The sequence below is a fragment of the Lathamus discolor genome, chromosome 4 (genome assembly GCF_037157495.1).
Source record: "Lathamus discolor isolate bLatDis1 chromosome 4, bLatDis1.hap1, whole genome shotgun sequence".
NCBI classification, from domain to species: Eukaryota; Metazoa; Chordata; class Aves; order Psittaciformes; family Psittacidae; genus Lathamus; species Lathamus discolor.
Genome location: NC_088887.1, coordinates 87939573 through 87955824, shown reverse-complemented (window position 1 = coordinate 87955824; position 16252 = coordinate 87939573). Strand labels below are relative to the sequence as shown.

Genomic DNA, 16252 nt, shown 5'->3' with positions numbered 1-16252 from the left:
GTATCAGCACTAAAACTCTACAGATTGGTACAGTTGGTAGCATAAGCAGGAAAGATGAAATTTCAGCCAAAACTGGATCAAAGCCTTCCCCATTACTCAACTCATACTCACAGATAAGTGCACGTAACTATGCAGTCCTAGCTCCTGGGGCCTCATAATAATAGATGTAAAAGCAAATAAGTCAGCTGTTCATAGATTACTCTGTATTTAAATGCTAGCAATAGAATAGTTTCTCCTCTTTCCTCCCTCTTATGTTCATGTCATTTTCATAGAGAATCACTTTTCAGGCCAAGTTGTAAAACAATTCTTGCCTGCAGCCGGCATAGGTAAAGTAAAGTCCATCCTTTGATGGATTCTTATTACTTATTAAATATTTAATAAGCTCTGAGACTAGTTCAAGGCTGTATTTCACTCTTCCCAAGTAATTTTGGTGCTGCTTCTCAAGGAAATAATGCAAGCTGAATGAAGGGCACGCAGCACTAGTTAGCAGTTTGCATACATGTCAGTAATAATAACTTACAGATGTATAATCAGGGTGGGTTTTTTTGGTTTGGGTTGTTGTTTTTTTTTTTTCATTTCAATGTAAAAGTTGCATTTTAAAATATTACCCTGAGGGAAAAAAAATGAAAGTGCTGAAAACCGATGCAGGAAACAAAACCCGAACAATATCCAACCACTGTGCTGAAAAATTGAATTTAAAAGAACTTCTTTCCCCTTTTATTTCTTTGATTGGCACAATTGCTAGCATATTAAGAGCAGCAAATAAGGTCACTAGGCTCAACAAGCAACCTCCTGTTGTTTCCCTTCTCTTTAGTTTCTTGCTTTTCCTCTCTTCTGTCAGCTCTTTTTCTAATAAGCACTGACTTTCTTATTTCAGAGGCTCTCTAATATTCTGAGCCAAGGATTGTAATCTTTAAGATTTTCTTTATCACCATGGCAAAGTGGGAAAAAAAAATAATTCTCTGAAAGTGCATCCATATTTGAAAGCATAGCGTAGAGCTGTTGAAATAGTATTGCTGGTGATCTGGAAAATATTAAGGATTATTTTATCTTCAAACTTCTTAAGTTAACTTCTGTTTACACAAAAGTTACCACTTTACAGTGCCACTCTGGTGCTCAATGTCATTGTCTAACCACAGCAGGTAGTGTGACCAACTTCATTAATTCAGTGGGAAAGATCATGGTTAGCCACCAACTACTTTTATATCTTGAAGAGCAGTCATGATCGGTAAAAGGACATTAGCACAAAGATGGTATAAAACAAAAGTATTGAATAAAGCATACCATGTTTGTTGTCAATCTTCTGAATTTTAAGTTTTCTAAATAAATTTTTTATTTAAAAACTCACATCTATTTCAATATTGACAATAAAAGTGGTATTAACTCTAACGAAAAGAGGTAGCATAACAGGGGTTATAGATTTCAGAAATTTAAGTAAATACATTTATCATAGGATATTTACACTTGTAAGGAACTAAATAAAATCACTAAAAATACAGTTGTTATCAGGAAATAAAATACAGCATTCAGTTTTGGGAGGTTTATTTGGTAGTTACATGGGATACCATTCACAAAAGTTCTTTTAATTCACTATTAACAGGTTAAAATCTCTAGTCAGTAACTGTTGAGCTTCTAGAGTCATCTAGATGAAAAAGATGTTGACATTGGAAGTGTAAATGTTATTTAATCACTGACAATTCAATATTTCTCTTTGAGACAAAGCACTGTACTATTTTTGTGTATTAATACATTTTTACTCAACTTGAAATTGGATCAGAAATTCCTTTATTGCAAATCTGTAGCATTGTAACCCAGTAAATGCATGATTGCTATTGTCTGTGACTGAGGCTGCAGACTGAAAATAGAAGTGTGAATAGAGACATGGGTAATCATGGAGGCCTTGGTGTGCTCATTTTGGCTGGGATAGAGTTAATTTTCTTCATAGTAGCTGTTACAGGGCTGTATTTTGAATTTGTGCTGAAAACTGTGTTGATAGCAAAGTGATGTTTCAGTTGTTGCTGAGCAGTGATTACACAGTCAAGGCCTTTTCTGCTTCTCACACCACCCCACCAACAAGTAGGCTGGGGGTGCACAAGAAGCTGGTAGGTGATTCAGCCAGGACAGCTGACCCCAACTGACTAAAGGGATAACCCGTACCATGTGGTGTCATGTTCAGCCTATAAAGCTGGGGGAAGAAAGAAGGAAGGGGATGCTCAGAGTGATGCCATTTGTCTTCTGAAGTAACTGTTATGCGTGATGGAGCACCTGAACGTTTTCTAGACTGAGAGCAAGACTGAAGGACACAGGCAGAGGCTTGGATTGCTGGACAAATTTCTGAAAAGCTCTTGTGCTCTGGTTTGAAGTTTTAGTTGTCCCTCACCTATTACTGATTCTGTTGGGATGAAAACACACTGTTCTGCTTATATGTGTCTATACTTCAGAACTCTTTTTTTCTGCCCCTAAATAAATGTTAACCTTAACTTATTAGTGTTCATTCCATTGACTTTGGTAAATATGGGTAGGGAAGGAGTCCAATGAAAACCCAAGCAAAGGCTACAAGAGTGTTCTCATTTGAATGCTGTTCAGGAAAAGAAATTGTATCACCTGAATTTTATTTTTTTTAATGGCAATATTATCCCTTTTTACTCGAGACACTAAAGGGTTTGAGACGTTGTAGGTTATTGCAGTTAAGAGGAGAACATGTTGATAGCATCCAGTGCTTTCTTAAGGTATTTCTAAAAACCTGTGCAAAATGTTGACTTACTGAATAGTATGAGAAATGAAATTACAAGTGACTGTTTCCTGGTTTACTGAGACATGTTTTCTTTACTCATTTTCCCGAAAATGTCTGTAGTCCTTTTAAAGAATCACACTTAATCTGAAGGTGAGATTGCTTCTTTCCTTCTCCTCTCCCCATTTTTGACTATTTTCTGTATTTTACCCTTCTAAATTCTTTTTGACCTCTGTAATTTTAAGATTATATCCCATAGGTATTTTGCCCAAAAATCTCAAGTGGCTAAGTGACTACAATTATTTTGTTTCAATTTGGAGGCTTCCCTAATATGTACAATAATTTCTGCTATTTTTAATAAAGGTTGCATTTTATCCTACTGGGTTGGAGAGGTCTAATCAAACCTCTGACAATGTTCTCACAGTATTATTGTTTTATTAAGAAGATTCTTCTCCATTTATGTTATTTGTAAAAATACAACGCTGTTCTGTGTCTGCTCTATTGAGCATTCTGCAGTTTCTTCTCTTTTTTAAAGCAGAATGGGCAATGTCAGCCATTACATGCATGATTAAAATGTCTCAGGCTTCTGTGCGATAACATAAGAATAGATTCTGGGCCTAAGTGGGCTAATTTTCATTCTCTGTATATTGCTATTCCTTTAGTTTTAAGAGCATTGAGGATGTTGATCACATGGAAACTGAGGTGAAAGCATCTGCTCTATGATTAAGAGAAATCCAAAAGAATGTATTCTGAAACAGTTTCTGAGAAAACTTACATAAAGTAATTAACCTCAGTAGAATTGAGGATACTTCTCCAAGAAAAGTTGTAATACACCGTTTGCATGAAGTGCAAGTACTGTAAGGCAGAGAGAAATGTACCTAAAGACATTTGAGAAGCACAGTGGGACAGTGCAGTTTTGGCTGATAGTTAAATAAGAGGAACACATATGATAACAACAAAAGAAAAGTAAACTAAATTCTTAAGTATCATCTGCTTTCACAGGCATGGACTGATGAGCAGCGAGACTAAAAAGCAATGAAAATAGTTTTTCATTGTGTAAAGAGGAATACTGGCTGGTGAATAAGTCTCACTATTAGATATAATTTGGATTAAGACAAGTACTATATGAATAATAATGCATAATAGGTAGGATTAAAAATGTATATTTACACCTTAACGAATGAATAAAAAAGTATGCATCCAGATGCACCTGCCATAGCAGTAGAGCAGAGATTCCCCGAAAGCCTGTGATGAGGCAGGCTTTGCCCCTGCAGCCCATCATGGTTCACAGTGAAGCAGGTATCTACCTGCAGCCATGGAGGTTCACAGTGGAGCAGGTATCTACCTGCAGCCATGGAGGACCCCACACTGGAGTAGGTGGATGTGCCCTTAAGGGAAATTGCAGCCTGTGTGAGACCACACAAGAGGAGGCTCCTGGCAGGAGTCGCCTGTGGAGAGGAGCCCCTGCTGAAGCAAGTTCTCTGGCTTGGCCCTCTTGGGACCCATGCGGGAACAGTCTGTTCCTGAAGGACTGCACCCTGTGGAAAGGACTCATGATGGAGAATTGCAGCCAGTGGGAAGCACCCACAGTGGAGCTGTTTGTGAAGAATTGTATCCTGAGAGAGGGACCCAGCACTGGAGCAGAGGAACTGCATGAAGAGTAAGGAGCAGCACAAAGTGGCATGAACCGACCACAACTCCCATTTCACATTCCCCACCCCTTCCAGCTGGGAGTAAAGTTGTTGAGAAGAGAGTGAAGTTGAGCCTATGAAGAAAGAGCTGGGGGACAGGTGGTGTTTTACTTCTGTTTCTCACCACTGGACTGTGTTGTAGTTGGCTGTACTTTAAATTAATTTTCCCTGAGTCAAGTCTCTTTTGCCCATTATGGTAATTGGTAAGTGATCTTTGTGTCTTCACCTTGACTCATGAGCTTTCTCATCTTCCTTTGTTCCACCTGTTCTGTTAAGGAGAGGGGAGTGAAAGAGCAGCTGCCTGGGTGTCTGGAAGCTGTGCAAGACCTACTCACCACCACGTGTAAATAGTTGTCAGGGCACGTAAGGTTTGCTGTGAATGAACAGTATCTGTAGGCAGCAGATTGCGCACCATCTTGGCTGGGTGAGAGTGTGCTTGAGCTACATAGCATGCATGGACATATTTTAGTCTGACAAATTGGTAGACACCTAGAAAGATCTGTAGTCCAGCTTTATTCCTGTGTTTATTATGTAGTTATGCTGGAAAATTTAAATGAAGTTAACATGCTTTCTTAAAAAAATAATTAAACATATATATATACAAAGCTCTCTGAATGCAGTAAACCCAGTTCACTGAGGTGAACAGCTCCAGTGCCAGTATGATACACAGCGCAGCAGTCTGGTGTGCACAGGGGAGTTTCCTGAGCCAGAGAAACCTCAGGAGGAGACAAGAGAGAGCTGGCAGGAGACCATATCTTGTGACAATGACTGACGAAGCCTCTGTGCGTTCAGGAGCAGTGGTGGCCAAGTCCCTTCCCCCATATAAAAGAAGCCCCTGGGGAGCACTAATGAGCATAAATTCACAGACTTTATCCAGCTCTCTGAAGTCCTTTCACCTAGAAGAGGTAATTCAGTGACACAACGTATCCTTATCACCCTCCTTGCCCCACAGCAGACCACATGGGACAGCAGTAGTGACCATGCCAGTGATGCATGTCATGAGAAAGTGAGCAGGAAAGCAAATGTTTTAAGCACATACAGAGGTAACAGCTTTTCATACTGATGAGCTGCTGTCCAGTCATAAACTAAGGATGCCAAATGTACTTGCCAGCACCCCTGAGGGCAACAGTGGACCTGTGCCACCCAGACTACCTTGAGAAGAGGCAATTATACTTCCTAGGGGAGATGTGCCCCTTCTCCCCTCACACTACCTCTCCTGTGGGAAGCTGCCACCCACCTCTCAATTTAGTCTGTGTCATCCTTGCATTTATGGGCACTTAGGTGTTCTTAATTAACCTCACACATTCTGCAGATGTTAACACTTTCAGATGTGACCCATATAAAACCACAGTGTTATTTTTTTCTACCACATAATCACTAGTCTATTTTTTAACTAGTTCTTTATCCTTCTCTGTGTCTTAATCTGGATCTCTGAAGCTTGTAGTTTTAAGCTGAGACCTGTCACATAAAACTTGATCAAAGACTTGCTACAAATCCAAATAAAATATATTATATGCACAGTCATTATCAACCTTGCCTGTAAAATGAAGATATAGGTACAGAAATCTGAGGCTGCAGCAATGTATTTGCAAGCATTACAATATGATCTTCTACAGAGGGCTATTCTTTTGATGTTTCATTTGTAGTATATATTGCTCCATGAATAAGGTAATCCTTAATAATTTTTACTCTGCAAAGTACAAAATAATGCCGGAGTAAGTAAAGCATAATGTAAAAAGTTTCAGTTTCTCTTTAAAAACAGTGGTGGTTTTTGATTGAGATTTTTTGTTGTTTTGTTGTGTTTTTTTTGTTTGCTTGATCCTGTATAATTGAGATAAAGATTATATTTTTTGTAAATTTGTTGTCAAATGCAGCAATTAGAACTCTTATGGAGACTTGCATGTGTTTTAAATTGTCTTGTCCCTGGGGATAATAAATATTTTGGTTAGAGGACAATAGCGAATTGTTCTGTGAGTCAGGGGGCTCAGATTCCTACTGTTGAGGGAAAGTACATGGGTACCCAAGTCAGCTGGAGTCTTTGCATGATTTCTAAATTATCTATGTATTTTTAAAATGTGCCCATCATGTCAGAGAGACATGAAAAGAGTCGCAGAACAGCACAAGGAGAAACTCAGTTCCTCACTGTTGTTCCTAAGTTTCTCATTGCTGCTGACCTCCTTGGTCCGTTGTTCTGCAGACAGGTTCAAGAAAGAGCTTTTTGTCAGTGACTGAAAAGGGGCATTGATTTTGGCAGTTGCTGTTCAACACTGCAGGGACAAATGAGGTGGTACTAGAAAGAAAATTAACATTAGCACATCCCAGTTCCTGTACAGGTACAACTTCAGAGTAATACAGTTCCTTTAAAGTATAGTCCTTTGGGGGAAAGGTTTTCTGTCACTTCATTCCTCTTTGGATGGCACTATATCATTCCACAACTTGTGGGCTGGATTTCTGCACTGAACCTCATATTTCCTGATCATACTACCATGAAAGGCATAGCATAGCTTGGCATCTGTGAACTCTTTCACAATGATGTTAGGAGTTGGTTATGAATGGCAAACACTCCTGAAAAAAAAAAAAAGAAAAAGAAGCAAACAAGCTTAACGTGTATGAATATTGTCTACAATTTACTTGCTTTTCGCATAATTTCTAAGCTTTTCCAATAGAGTTTACCCCACAACTATGTAGAAATAAGATTGCTTTCTCTATGCTCTGTACATCTGTCTTCCAATGTGAGCTATGACTTACTGACCTTAATACTGGGCCAGCTGCTTAAAGCCTCAAAAGGCTTAGTTCATGGTTAGGAAGACCACCTTCAGCTACTTTGTAAAGACTTTTCCCCATCAAAATTGCCCTTTATTACCCCCATAATAACCCTCACTCCCTTTTCTTGTTAGTATTCTGTATGACAGCACCTTATCACATCATACTTACATTCTATTCCATTTATTTTTGATAGTCAGATTTAATTAGTCAGTATGTGCAGGCAGATAAGATGAAGTTCATGCTTTCATCAAGATTAATGCAAATGATTCCCTGTGTTTTCATACTGTGTGAGCTGATACACCATGCAGAAAGAAATTTGCAACTTTATTGTCTCTAGAGTGTAAAGAGAGCACATGGTATAAAAATAATTTTAAAATTGTAATTTTTAGGAAAAGCTATGATAGTTGACAATGAAGGGATGGGAAACAAGAAGTCGCTGAATACTACACTTTTTGTTACAGAAGCAGGATGGATACCTAGTGGAGGATAACATATTGCTAGAAAGATAACATATTCAGCTGGATTTTTAAAGCATTGCTTCTACTTTTCACCCTTTTACATTTCATTCTCCACTTCATGTTTAGTTGTTGGTTGGTTTTTTTCTGTTAGTAAGGAGTTATGAATTAAATTTAAAGTTAATGAAAAAGGCAACTGGGGAGTAATGTAGTCAGAAGTCAGGGTGAAGGTATAAAAATGATACTAGCAAGCATAGTGAGATTTATGAAGGGAAGCATCCTACCACATAGGTTTGCTTCCCCCAAGGACATACTTATCTTGAAGAAACCTGATTAAAATAAGTTGGCAAGATTCAAAGGAAAAGTCTGCATCATGCTTGTTCTGCTTTTATAGTGTGTTTGCATGGCAAGGTTTTTGTAGTGGGGGGCTAAAGTGGTGGCTTCTGTGAGAAGCTGCTAGAAGCTTCCACTGTGTCCAATAAAGCCAGCGCCAGCCAGATCCAAGATGGACCCACCACTGGCCAAGGCTGAGCCTGTTAGTGACAGTGGTAATGGCTCTGGGATAACATAGTTAAGAAGGGGAAAAACATGCTGCACAATTGCAGCCAGAGAGATGAGTGAGAATATGTGAGCAAAACAGCCCTGTGGACACCAAGGTCAGTGAAGAAATTGAGGGAGGAGGTACTCCAGTTGCCAGAGCTAATACTCCACTGCAGCCTGTAGTGAGGCAGGCTGTCCCCCTGCAGCCCATGGAGGGCCACAGTGGAGCAGATATCTTCCTGCAGCCTATGGAGGACCCCACGCCAAAGCAGAGGATGCCCAAAGGAGGCTGGGACCCCATGGGAACTCTGCACTGGAGTGGGCTCTTGGCGGGACAAATGGCTCCATGGAGAGAAGAGCCCATGCTGGAGCAGGTTTGCTACAGGACTTGTGACCCCACTGGGGACCCACACTGCATCAGTCTGTTCCTGAAGGACTGCACCCCATGGAAGGGACTGACGCTGGAGTAGTTCATGAAGAGCTGCAGCCCATGGGAAGGACTCATATTGGAGAAGTTCAGTGAGGACTTTCTGCTGTGGAGCAAGGGAAGAGTGTGAGGAGTTGTCCTCCTGAGGACGAAGGAGCAGCAGAGGCAGTGTGTGATGAATTGACCGCAGCACCCACTCCATGTTCTCCTGCACTGCTCATGTGAGGAGGCAGAGAAATCAGGGGTAAAGTTAAGCCTGGGAAGAAGGGAGGAAAGGGAAGGAGGTGTTTTAAGATTTAGTTTTTATTTTTCATTATCCTACCCTGATTCAACTGGAAAGAAATTAAATTAATTTTCCCCAATTTGTGTCTGTCTTGTCCATGGTGGTACTTGGTGAATGATCTCTCCCTGTCCTTATCTTGACCCACAAGTCTTTCATTGTATTTTGACTCCCCTGTCCAGTTTAGCATGAGGAATGATGGCGCATCTTTGGTGGGCACCTGATGTCCAGCCAGGGTTGACCCATCATGCCTTTATATCTCAGTTAATCCCACAAAGAACCTGTGGTCTTACCATCAACTGGAGTTATACCGTGGGTTTACTTAGAAGTGATAAATATATGTGCTGACAAGCTTCCTGATAGTAACGCCAGGACCTGGTTTCAGTGATGATAGATATCCTTTATTTGGGAACTGGGAAACTCTGCTCTGCCCTGCCTCTAAATTGTGTTTGTCTACCTCTCCAGAGAGTTTCCATGAGGTTGGAGTTTCAATATGTTATGTGGACTTAATTCCATGTTGCCTCTTTCTGTGCAGTTGTGTTACTTAAAGTACACAGCAACACATAATAGTATGCCATCACATGGGAACAGGGTGGCGTGGCTATGAGAACAAACCACACTGTTCAGAAATATAAAATCTAAAATTTGTTTGCTAAGCAGGATAGGTATAGTGGGTGTATAGTAATCTGTTTTCTAAGATTCCTGGGACGTTTGTACAGAGTGAATACGCTATGTGCAGATGCATTCATGCCAGACAAGGCTCCTGCTCCTTTGGTCCCATTGTGTCTGGCACCAGAAATTTGGTGGACTAGGACACCCACTCTGACTTTTTTATGGGGTTAGAGGCTGGCTGGCAACCTGGCCCCTACATGCAGCTGCTCCCACTCCAGTTTAACTTTCTGCATAACGTTGGACATCCATGGGTGAGTTCCCTCCAAGGAACTAATGCTGTAACTATTTACTGTTTTGAATAAGCTCCTAATGGACTCTCAGCCTCAGGCCAATCTCCTTGACATTTCCCATATGTTAAGCCAAGTAAGCAATTGTACATAGATGTAACGCTGTAGTCTCTCTTCAAGGAATGCTGTTAACTGTTCATATGTGCTTCTGTGTGTCTTTCTGTGCAGATCTAAACCATTAAAGCAGGGCCAGTGTGGTCCAGGTTAGTGCTTTCAGATAAGCTTGCCCATGACAACTGTCATTGCTTGTTTCTTTTCCCCTGTGGATGGTGGAGCAATCGTAAGAGCTGGAACTAGGCAGCTGGCGTTCAAGATTCATTTTGTCTGAGTAGCTTTGGGTAGGTTTCACTCATAGCATATGTCTAAAAATTGTTATTCCTGTTGCCGCATTACTATGCATTATAACTTTTAACTGTACCAGTGACATTTTTGAGTGTCAGGAGGATAATCTGAAGAACTGGGAAGGCATTGATGGGTGCAGGCTAGAGCATGCCCTCATTCTAGAAATGGTGGTTCTTTCTTGACCAGGGTCCCAAATTAGCACACAACCATTTCCCTAACTCAGGAACTATTAATAGACATTATAAATAATTAAGATACCAAAAATACCTTAGTGTGGTTTACACAAACAAGTTCCAGTTTATAATCAAGGAAAGAAAGGCACAGAGCAGTGAAGTGACGTCAATGTTTTGTGTATGGTAACAGCCAGCCTATGACATAGCATTTCTCTCCTGACTCAGAACCTATTGCTTCATCCACTGTATCATGCTTCATGATATAGGATATCACATACTGAATATATTTGATTGAATATAATATATAGAATTCATTGTTCCTTACTGTTAAAAATAATTATTTATCCAAATAAATACCTATCTTATTACACATCTCAGTTATTAGCTGAGTTAGTGTACCAAAACGAGACGTTGAGTATGTGTTAATTTGTCTGTGAATTGATCAATTGTTCTTGATGTCTGGATTCTATCTTACAAAAATATTACAGGCAACATTTCTTATAGCTTTCTGAAGGTGGTGCAGGGCAAATCTTAGGAAGTACAAAAATTAGATATTTCTAAGTAGTATTGAAATGAACGCAATATTTTATGCATATCTAAGTATTAGATTCTGTACTTCTTAAAATTCCAGGACTTCAGCAGAGGTTTTCTGTGCGGGATTTGAGAGATCAGGCTCAAAAACTTGAGAACTTGGAGTTCCCAGATGATGTTCCTGTATAAGGCATTGCAGAATCAGAATTATATAGCTTCTCCTGTGCAGAAAGATCACACAATAAAGTGTTATCTTTTACATACTGTGTAAGAACTTGCAGTGGACCTTACTAGATGGAGCAGAGACTGAATAGGTGAAGCGGGGAATTAGCTGGCTTCTGATCTAGTGCTAATAAAAGGTGATTTCTGATTACTCGGCCATTGCACATTTTAAAATATTCCTCTAGAGAAAATGATCTGATGTTATGGTATAATATGAGCATTCTTACTCATATAATCAAACATTTTTTTACCTATGTTAATTTCTTTAAAACAAGTTTTTAAATTATAAGGCATAAAAAAAAGTTGTTTAATCTTAGTGGTAACAAATGAGTTCAGAATTCATTTGGGAACATAAAACAGTTAATCAGATCTACATTTTTTTTTTCCGAGGAAGAACCTTGCTGATTGATTTATAATATTCAAAGCCAATTAAAACGCCATCTAATTATTAGGAATACCTCATCTTCTCTAAGGCAATATAAAAATTAAAATAATTAAAATAACAGTAGAGAAATTGAGTATAAAGAGTGACTACTCTAATTGTAAGTTATTATTAGAAAAAAATCTAGGAAATTTATCCACAGTTTTGATAATGTCCTCTGCTTGATAAAATTATCTGTGTTTTCTATTTAGTAATATATGGGAACAGTATAAAACCCCTATATGTTTATATGTTATGTTTTCCCAAATAGTCTGGACTAGAGAAATTGAGGGAGGAAAAAAGTATACTTGCTGTTTTACGTTTATATGCATTTCATAAAGCAGTACCATCTACACTGTAGTTACACTACAGCATAGTTTAAAACTGTTGTCTAAGAATCTAATTATTCAAATGAAAAGTTAGTGGTTGCAAATTGGTTTTGTACTACAATGTAATTATCCTGCCTGGTTTATGGAAGTCTGGCAATATTTTCATGTGTTTCTTTGGAATCAATTTATTAATTAAAAATTTAGGTCAGCTCCACTGACCTAATTAACTCTAATAAAACCAACTGGGTCGCAATTAAGAGTCTCCTTTCATATATATACATAGGTATTTTCTATCTCTTTAGCGTCATTTGTAATTTAAGTCTGGAGGCTAGTACAATTATTTCATGCTCTTTGTATTTTACTTTTTCTGTTACCTTATCTGCTTATTTAAAACAGCAGGAGTTCCACAGTTAACAAAAGCCTGGAACAGAATATGTGAAATGCCCAATCTACCATCTGTATTATTTATGACATTTGTCATCTCTATGAAAATATAAGGTTGGAAAAGATCATTAAGATCAAGTCCAACCATTACCCCAGGGCTGCCAAGACCAGCACTAAACCATGTCACTGAGGGCCTCATCTACACAGTTTTTTAATACTTTCAGAGACGGTGATTCCACCACTGCCCTGGGCAGCCTGTTCCAATGCCTAATCACACTCTTGCTGAAGAAATTTTTCCTAATATTCAGTGTAAACCTCCTCTGGTGCAGCTTGAGGCTATTACCTCTTGTCCAGTTTCAGAGCAAGACTGGGTTCTATCTTTTGGTTTAGCTTTATACTTAAAAGAAGCTTGTTGGAACAGGATGCTGAGGCGTATAAATAGCACTCTACAGAAAGCTCCAAATTGTTTAATTTGTTTTCATGTATTTGGCTAATGGGGGAAGATAAGGCCACATCAATAATGTGTTATCCAATTTAGGCACCTATATTAAGGGGATAAGTAACTTTCTTTTCATGTTTGTTTATCTCTGGTTCCTGAGAGAGCTAAATAGCTTAGATGGAAAGTGTAATCTTTCAGATAGTTATTCTAAGTTAAGGGGGCTACAGTACAGTAAGTTAATCATTACGATAAATTGATCATCCTTGTTGTAGTCTGACCATAGGCCAGATTGTCTAATAATTCCTTTTCCAGAATAAAGGTGTGATAAATAAAGTAACACAACAGAAGCCCTGAATAACCCCTGAAGAAAGTGCCCCATAGGAAAACAGGCAATCTAGAAAGACATAGCTAGAAAGTGTTTTAGTTGTAGGAAGAAATGTTGAAAGAGATAAAATCCTCTAGCTTCCAGAACTTATAAATATGTAAAAAAATCTTTCTGTCAAGTAGTTAGATGACTCAGTTAATTCAAAATAGCAAAATAGTGATCAGCTAGAGATTATATCTGGTGTGAAAGCAAAAATACCAGCTGAAAGATGATCTAATGCCATCAAAGTACTTCTTGCATAGGTCCTAAGTGTTGCTATTTCCAGAAGTTTTACTAAAAGAAAATGAAAAGTTAAGGGAATCAATTCCACTCAAAAGCCATTGTTGGTAACAATCAATGTCACAAAGTTCCTTTCTTGGCCAAAGATGACTGCAGCACTGCAGCAGCCGTGCTTATCTTCTTGTACAATGCACATTGTAAACCACTTCCTTATTGTATCATTCACAAAGAGGATTATGGTGTAAACACTATGTTCTGTTTCTTCTGAGCGTACTTTATGTAATTAAAGCCTCCAATATATGAATTGAATATGATTTAGGCAGACTCTGCTTCATATTGTTTCACTACAGTAACTGTTTAACTTTTTACAGATTTTGTATCAGAAAGAGATTTATAACCAAGTTCAAGCTAATGCATGACTTAATAGCACTAATTCACCAAACAGTGAATGACTATAAATATAATGAAAAAAAGGAGTAACTTTCCTTTTTAGACATCCAATAAGATATCAATAATTTCAGAGCCGACTGCAATTCTCTAGAGAGTACTTTACAAGGTTCTTTATTTTTTTTATGTAATAAAGTATAGCGTAGAGAATAGTCACTATCATTTAGAGGGAAATGTCTGTTCTGTATATGCAGTGCCATCGTGTGACTGTTTATCCTTCCTCCTATTTACCCATCAGTACATCAGTACATTACAATTCAGACTATACCAAGCTGCAAGTCATTGTCCATAAATCATAATAATATATGTCAGATAACATCTAGGGTTTACTGTAACAGCTGAGTTATCTGGTGAGACAATCTGGACATTTAAATTGTATGTGGTTTTCCATTCTCTGAGAAACAACCTACTTCTCCAGATAGCAACTGGGATACACTTATGAACACAAAAAAACACAAAGGAAGAAACTTTTGTCTTGTAAAATTATTTGTTTCCTCATGAGAAATGGATGCAGGATATTTTCTGAGCATAATGCTTTTTAAAGGGCAGAAACCTAGATAAAATAGTGTCATTGAAATAACATTGAAATAACATAAGTTATATCAACTATAGATCTCTATATATGTTACCATGGAAATTAAATTACTCTTTATTTTAACACTTCTGCATGTGACCTTAACTGTAAAATGAGGTCTTGTTATGCTGGAGAAAGTCTAGCATGTTTTTACTTGATGTAACTAATAGTGGCTTTACCATCAAGCTTATCAAAGTAAAGCAAAATACCAAGGAGCTTAATGAAATTTTAGTCAATAAACAGAACTTTTACGTTTTTCTTCCCTCCATTAGTGTATTTTCCTTTGTGCTCTTTTTAATGGAAGAGACTGCTCTTTTCTTACGCAGTTTAAGTAAAATTAAATTGTATTTTACTTGAAGAAAGAACAGAAATCTTCACAAAACCAGCCAGTACAGTTGCATTTATACTCCATTTTATGCTTCTTTTTTATTTAGCCAAAATATTAGGAATCAGGTCAGCATTTGTGCACAAAGCAATTAAGAACTGGAAAAAAATTTGGAAAAGCCTTTGGTAGAAGCCTTAAGGCTTCTTCTGGTGCCGGAAAATGCAATAACTGATTGCTCAACCCAGGAGGAAAAAAGAAAAATAAAAAAAGCACAGCTTGGAAATTTGGTAAATCTATAAATATTCTTGAAATTTTGTTTTTTATGAGATGGATGCATTTGCAAGCCTTCATATGCTGTGGGAAAATCAACTGGGGGGGGGGGCAAAGTAGAGAACACTGGGGTCTAACAGAAGTTGTAGTATTATATAAACTTTTTTACGGTTAAATGCAGTTGCCATTTTCAGGACAGTTGGCATGCACGGGATCTGCCTGAAAGGAGGTGGTAATGAGGTGGGGAGTTGGTCTCTTCTCTCAAGTAACAAGTGATAGGACAAGATGTAATGGCCTTAACCTGCGCCAGGGGAGGTTTAGATTGGATATTAGGAAAAATTTCTTCAGCAAGAGGTTGTTCAGGCATTGTAACAGGCTTTCCAGGGAAGTGATGGAGTCACCATCCCTGGAAGTGTTCAAAAAGCATGTAGACAAGGCCCTCAGTGGTATGGTTTAGTGGCAGTTTTGACAGATCAGACACTAGGGGTCAAGAAAATCTCTCCCTTCCCCCCCCCCCCCCCCCCTTGTGACATATTCTAAACCCAGATATTGGGTGGTTAACTCTTACAGAAAAACCGTAGAGATGACTAATTGCATATGCAGATGACTGAGAGGTATCTTAATTAAGCAATGAGGAGATGGATGTTTGTCAGCAATGTTGATGAAAACTGAGTCTGAAACAAGCACATGCTGTATGTACCCGGGAACAGTAGCTGTAGAATAGAAAATATGACACCTGTGGCAACATTTTGTCAATATCATATAGATTTGAAATGTAAGGATGGTCTCTGCTTAGAAGTGTGGTTTGCCCACTACAAATGGGGATCCATAAATTTGACCCTTATGTCAAGTTGCATACATGGCTTTTTAGCATGGCAGCTATCTCCAAGGAGAAAATTAATTTAAAAACTGTTAAGAAGTATCAATATTTTAGAACGATCCTGATGAACCACATCAACAGTATAATTAACTATTGAATAGAAAATATTCCACTGTTCCCATTTTTTTTTTTTTTTTTGAAGTGCATGGTCTTAGCAGTAACTGTTCCCCTCCCCCTGCCCCAGTAAGAGTGATGAAGTGAGTAGCTGAATATTACAATTAGGTGACTTGTAGTGTGTCTAAGGAGTTAACTCTCCCTAGAATCTTTATCTGACTCTAGAGCCATAAACCTACCTGTGCTAGACACTAGTCTGAGTTAGTGACCTGAGTAAGAACATTTGAGACTGGTGATTTAACTGGGGATTTTTTTTTTCTGCTTTATCTGTTAATTTAGAACTGAATAAGACTACATAGCATGCCGTTTTGCTTCTGGAATAGAAAGAATTAATTTCAACCCTCCACA

General features: G+C 38.4%; 1 long non-coding RNA gene across 2 annotated transcripts in view; it reads left to right on the top strand.

Annotated features, from left to right (window-relative positions):
* The window catches only part of LOC136012758 (uncharacterized), a 163850-nt gene that overhangs the window by 63385 nt on the left and 84213 nt on the right, over positions 1-16252 (top strand). The window lies entirely within an intron of this gene.